The sequence below is a fragment of the Chrysochloris asiatica genome, unplaced genomic scaffold (genome assembly GCF_000296735.1).
Source record: "Chrysochloris asiatica unplaced genomic scaffold, ChrAsi1.0 scaffold00330, whole genome shotgun sequence".
NCBI lineage: Eukaryota > Metazoa > Chordata > Mammalia > Afrosoricida > Chrysochloridae > Chrysochloris > Chrysochloris asiatica.
In genome coordinates this window covers 1327949-1335002 of record NW_006408848.1, presented here as the reverse complement: position 1 = coordinate 1335002, position 7054 = coordinate 1327949, and the positions used below count along the sequence as shown (strand labels likewise).

The 7054-nt window shown below is 39.8% G+C and overlaps 1 pseudogene; it reads right to left on the bottom strand.

Annotated features, from left to right (window-relative positions):
* Nucleotides 1–930: 930 nt before the first annotated feature.
* Nucleotides 931–1576, bottom strand: LOC102811859 (annotated as a pseudogene).
* Between the last annotated feature and the right edge of the window lie 5478 nt (nt 1577–7054).

Here is a 7054-nt window from a genome sequence, read left to right as displayed (position 1 = left end):
AACCCTTTTGATTTTGAATGACCTCACCAGTATTGTTGAGCCAATTGGGTCACAAGGATGTGCTGCTTTCCAAACCTCCAAACCTGAAGGGTGGTTCAGGATCATAGTCTCAGCTTCTCCAGTCTCTTTCTGACCAGTAAGGCCAGGTTTTTTGTGTTTGTTTTATTTTGTTTCAATTAAACTTTGAGTTTTCTTCCACATTTTCTCCCATTCCACTTTACCTGAGACCTTCTAATGTGATCCCTTTGGTAGTGGTAGCCAGGCTCCATCTAATTCTTGTAGTCTCAGTTATGGAAACTGATGTCCACATGTTCTATTAGTCCATTAGACTAATTGATTGCAAGCAATGATGTCTTTTTTTTTTTTTAATTTCTATTTAAAAGGAACAATCGACAAAGGTTCACCTACACAAGTGGATCAACTCAGTTAATATGACAGAAACACTACTAGCATTATTAGTCCAGGACACTGAATCCGGGACACAGTCAAACCACTTCAGCGCCACCACTGATAGGAAAATTCACTGCTTCTTAGCAACACACAGTGTATAACGAATAGGATCCAGTCACTTCTGGTCTTGTGTGACTATATAAAAAATTTAAATAACCAATTTACAAAACTAATGTATCTTTTCTTTAAATGTTTCATACAGATACAACTTCAATTATTTCCTTTCATTAGTGGCTTGATTTCAGAGATTTTTCATTCACAAGTCAAACCACAACCCATCCACAGAGAGCCAATAGTCTCTAGGCTTATAGTACAAATAAAGAGTTCTGAACTGCAACTGACATTTCTAGCATGCAAAACAAAGACAATATGGAGAAGGTGCACGCAAGAAGCGTGACTAGAACAGTTGATCCGTTTACTGGTGAGCTCACTGGAACTCCAGATGTTTCCAGACTCTGGCACTCAACTAGAACTCTTGTCTTAGGCTTTGTACTTTGCTTTTCCAGTTTCACTGATGACACAGACATGATTCAAATCCCTAAAGTATTCATTATAATCAAGGGCATATCCTACAGCGAACTTATCTGGAATATCGAAGCCAACAAAGTCTGGTCTATAGCCAACACTTCAAGGAGTCCTTTACACCAGCAAGGTTGCGACCTTGACCATCTTTGGATTATACTGTCTGACCAAGGAAAGCAGGGTCTGCATTGTTTTTCCAGTGTCAATTATATCTCAACAATCAGGACATTCTTTCCAGTCAAAGCTGAGAGATGGTTTCCCCCAATTACTTTGATGTCTGGTCATTACAGTAGCTCTTCAGTCTGATGAAATCTACAGTCACAGGAATGGGTCTATCACTATTTCTGTTCAGTGTCTTGATATAATCCAGCAGGTCAGCAAATAATTTATAGCCCCCCTTGAGCACACAGAGGGTGACAATGTGATGGCTGCTCATCTCTTTCATCACATTGCGTGCAAGCTGCTTGATCCTGTCCATAATTAGTCCATGGGGAATGAACACCTTCTCCAAATCTTCCGCATAATGATTAGGTATACAAAACAAATCTAGGTCATAGCCGGGCTCGTCATCACTAATCATGATGCTGGGACTGCGGGTTGCCATAGCAGAGCCGCCTGGCAGGAGCTGAGGGTGGCCAAATGCTAGAAAGCCAGTGGAGGAGAGAGGAGGAGACAGAGGCGGGGGCCAGATGTCTCTTTTACACAACATAAAAGACTACTATACACATGGACTTCCTCAGATGGAATGCACAGAAATCAAAATACATCTGTAAAAAGAGACAATGCAAAAGCCATAACAAGGCCAAGGAAGACTGTGGAACAGACCATCGATTGCTCATATACAAGTTCAGGATAAAGCCAAAAAAAAAATAAAAACAAGTCCACGAGAGTCAAAATATGCCCTTAAATCTATCCCACCTGAATTTAGAGATCATCTCAAGAACAGATTTGATGAATTAGACACTAAAGGCTGAAGAGAAGAATTGAAGGATGTCATCAAACATCCCATAAGGAAGTAAGCATAAAGTCATTAAGAAGACAACAAAGAAGAAAAAGACCAAAATGAATGTCAGAAGTGACTCTGAAACTTGCTCTCCAGCGTGGAGATGCTAAAGCTAATGGAAGAAATGAGGAGGTAAAAGAGCTGAACAGAAAATCTCAAAGGACATCTTGAGAAGACAAAGTCAAATATTATAATGAAATGTGCAATGACCTGGAGTTAGAAAACCAAAAGGGAAGAACACACTCAGCATTTCTCAAACTAAAAGACCTAAAGAAAAAATTTCAAGCTGCAACTTGTAATAGTGCAATATATTGAACTATATTTGGCAAACTATTGAACGAATAGGGCAAAATATTGAATGATACAGAAAGCATCCAAAGAAGATGGAAGGAATACACAAAGTCACTGTACCAAAAAGAAATAGTTGGTGTTCAGTCATTTCAAGAGGTAGCATATGATGAAGAGCCAATGATACTGAAGGAAGAAGTCCAAGGTGCATTGAAGGCACTGGTAAAGAAGTAGGCTTTGGGGATTGGTGGAATACAAATTGATATCTCTCAACAAACTGAGGCAGCACTGGAGGCACTCACTCATCTATGGCAAGAAATTTGAAAGACAGTTACCTGGCCAAATGATTGGAAGAGATCCATCCATATTTGTGCCCATTCCAAAAAGAGGTGACACAATAGAATGTGGGCATCATCAGATTATATCATTAATATCACATGCAAGTAAAAGTTTGCTCAAGACAATTTAAAAATGACTGCAATAGTACATTGACAGGGAACTTCCAGAGGTTCAAGCTAGATTTAGATGAGGACGTTAAATGAGGGATATGATTGCTGATGTCAGATGGATATTGACTAAAAACAACAAATACCAGAAAGATGCTTAACAGTGCTTTATTGACAATTCAAGGCTTTCAATTTTGTGGATCATAACAAGCTATTGACAATATTGTGAAGAATGGTTCATTGTGCTCATGAGGAACCTGTACATAGGTCAAGAGGCAGTTGTTCAAATAGAAACATTCAAATTGAATGGTTTAAAAACAGGAAAGGTATATGCCAGTGTTGTATTCTTTCATCATATGTATTCAGTCAGTATGCTGAACAGATAATCCAAGAAGCTGGATAATATGAAGAAGAACAAAGCATCAGAATTTGAGGAAGACTTATTAACAACCTGTTATATGCAGATGATATAACCTTGCTTACTGAAAGTGAAGAGGATTTACAATACTGTTGGAGATCAAAGATCACAGTATTCAGTATGGGTTGTACTTCAATGTAAAGAAAACAAAAATCCTCACTAATAAATAACATTATAAATATGAAAATGATTGAGGTTGTCAAATACTTCATTTTGCTTAGATCCACTATCAACTCTCATGTTAGCAGTAGTCAAGAATTCAAACTATGTATTGCATTAGGTAAATTTTCTGCACAAGATCTGCACAAGTATTCAAGAACAAACATGGCAGTTTGAAGGCTATATATATGAAACTTGGACAATGCATACAGAAGACAGTAGAATTAATATATTTGAGTTAAGGTGTTTGAGAAGAATATTAAAAGTACCATGGACTGTCAGAAGAAGAAGCAAATATGTGTTGAAGTAGGTACAGCCAGAATGCTCCTTAGAAGCTAGGATGGGGAGATTTTGTCTTTCATTCTTCGGACATATTGTCAGGAGGAACCAGTCCCTGCTGAAGGACATCATGCTTGATAAAGTGGCAGGTTAGTGAAAAAGAGGAAGACTCCCAAGGAGATGGATTGGCACAGTGGCAGCAGCAATGGACACGAGCGTAACAACAATTGTGAGGATAGCGCAGTGTGAGGCAGTGTTTCATTCTGTTGTGTATAAGGTGCATAAGTGGGAATGGAGTCGATGGCACCTAACAACAAAGACAACTCAGTATTCTTCACCAGAATCATAATTTTAGTATCTTCAATTTAATAAAACATGGAAATTCAGTTATTGTTGTATTTCAAGTATTGTTTTAGTCTATCTACAACAAGGAATAAACAGCGGCAGGTATCTACTATTAATAATGTATATCAGAATGTGCAACAAAATTGAAAGTGAGCTCATATTTTCATAAAATTTGGTATAGGGTTATTATATGAGTAATAGAGAATTATAAATGAAAAAAAAAATTAAGACAGAATAGTTGTTGTTGTTGTTGTTAAGTGCCTTTGAGTCGGTTCCGACCCATAGCGACCCTGTACAGGGTTTCCGAATAGTAGCAGTCCCATAATCAAACCAAATCCTGCCAGGAATCAAGCATCTATCCATCTGTTTCTCAATCTTTTCATCTGTACATTAATTAAAGGATGGGATCAGTGATCATTAAAATTCCTTTCAGATTTCACTATGTGTCCTATGTGTTTCTGTTACTTATCACCACCACATAAGAACTATAATCATAATATCAATAAAACATGCTCTAAATATAGATTACAGGAATCATTAGAGATTATACCTCATTTTAGGCAACTCAATAACTCCTTCGAAAGGAACAGATAATTACAACTCTTTCATCAGTATCATCTTGGATGCAGCCCAAGTGCTATCTCTAACAGCATTAGACATTATTCAGTACATCTTGAGTAGGAACACTGGTCTGTAAATTATGTAAAGAAGGACTGGATTATGTATTATCACCACTGCTCCTCTGAGTTGATTTGTCCAGCAAATAAAGGACTATCTCACAAAACTTCTAAGCCCCAAATGCAGACTGCAGAACTCAGTAACATGCAGGATAATGAAAAACCTCAGGGGCAAAGTGCCTTACAGTACACATTAAAAGGGTATAGACTTATTCAAGTATTTTCTACCCTGTCAACAAAAGTTGGCTTTGGTTAAGAAAATGAATAGCTGGCAAAGTAGAATTTGCTGGAAGGGAATCAAGCTAAAACACTGTTGAGGATGCGCAAAGGAAATTTGCATGTAGCATGCCAGAGGTGAAACTTGGACAATATATCTCATTCATTCATTCATTCAACACATATTTATTGCAAGTCTACTATCTGTCAAGCACGGTGCCATATGCTTAGGATGTTGTTGTTGTTGTTGTTATGTGCCGTGGAGTCGGTTCCGACTCAGCGACCCTGTACAGGGTTTCCAAGGCTGTAAATATTTATGGGAGCAGAAAGTCTTGTCTTTCTCCCGCGGAACAGCTGGTAGTTTCGAACTGCTGATCTTATGGCTCGCAGCCCGATTCGCAACCACTACACTACCAGAGCTCCTTATGCTTAGAATAGAACAGTAAATTAATCAGACACACTCTGCTTTCATGAAAGTACAGTCTAGTAAGGGGTTGGCAAGTATGCAGATGATTACGCTGGGACTGAGACCTAACCCAAATCTGGAGGAAGGCGAGCACAATAAATACCTGAGCAATGAGTGGGATCTACAAAGATGAAAATGAAAATGCGATAGCAGGGGAAGGCTTTGGGAAGAGGAAGGTTTTAGAAAGAAAAGGATCATAAAGTGAGAAAATATTTTTAAATGAATGTGCATAAAGATTCAAGGGCTAAAAGTCCGTGATTCACAGGCATTGGTGGAGTACCTGCTGAGTCATTAATATAGTCGGAGTTTTTTTTTTAATGTTTTATTGTGAATTATGTGAGAGAGTACATGGAAGAACATTAGCTTCACATTCATTCATTCTATCGTACATCGCTTCCCTGCCATGGCTACAATCCACTCCATGCATCATCAACCAACCAGAGGGTATACCCTGCAAGCCTGCCCCACACACCCAAGTCATCAGCACACAGCCCCTTTCCCTCTCCAGGTCCAAAGTTCCCAGCCACTCCATCTCTCTACTTCATCGTCCCTGTCTCCATCTGTGGTGTCACTGCCTCTCTGGGTAGGATTCCGATCTCTGCTCCTCTCCCTTGATGGTTGGAGGAACCACCACTCCTAGACTGCAAAATTAATCACTCCCTTCCTTTTGCTACAAAATGTCTGCCTTTACATTTCCAACCCTCACAATCATTCCTGATAAGAATTATTCGCTGTTGGATCACAGGAGACCTATGTGCATCTCCTTTCATCAGCCGGCATAGACAGATTGGATACTACTCAGTGGAGATTCTACCTTGCTCCATGCCCTCTGGATCTAAGTTCCCTCTTGAAAGCTTGTAAGCCAGTCACTTCTTGCCTCTGTAGCTCCCCCATTCTGGGTAGCTAATATCCTTGTCCACTCTGTACGAAGGGGGTGGAAATGATCCTCGCTGAGAAGATTTGTTCATTCTTTTGAGCTACTGCCTTCATAGGTGTAGGTCAAGTTCATCAAATTGTAACCATTTACTCTTTTTTTCCTCTTCTAGTTGAGCTCTAATCATCCAGTCATTGAAGCCAGGTCAAGTGGGTATTATCTGCAAGTGTGGGTGTACTTATGCATATGCCCTCTCTTCTAATCAGCTGGACGCTTCACTCTCCACTCTAGTCCTTGTGGCTATGTCACTGACTCTGGGCCCAAGAGTCCCCAGGTCTTGCCACACTTCTGGCCAACCAGATCTCCACCAGGGTTCACAGGAGTCTATTGAAAGTTGTAAGGCTTAGCTTGTGGCTTCATTGTTGTTTTCCCCTCACTTCCCCTTATCAGTGACAAATGTGATCACCGATCAGAGTGTGTATTCCCATTGAGTCTTAGTCTTAGAAGGAAGTTTGGCCTGAGGGGACCCGACCACTTGCCTTCATGTCTCCTGGGCTAGCAACTTGCTTGTTCTTGTAGTAATCAGTCAGTCTGCGTATAATGTTTTGTACTTTTCCTGTTGGTTTTTCTTTCAAGAAGTATCTTCTGTTTTAGCCGTTCAAGGTTGGTCTGCTTGTCCTCTCAAGTGGAAATTTCCCACCTCAGAAGATTCTGGATGATGTTCAGGATTCCACCTATGGTCTTATGTAATGCAGAGGCTCCACAGGAAGCCTCCTCCCCTGGGCACGTTGTAGCCCCATTTTAGGTATTCCAATCAATTATAGGCAGAAGACAGACTTCAAGCTTTCTATGGTGATATTTCTGGCTATTCCTTTCTCTCCTCCTCAAGTGTCTGTTTTATAGTGGTAAGC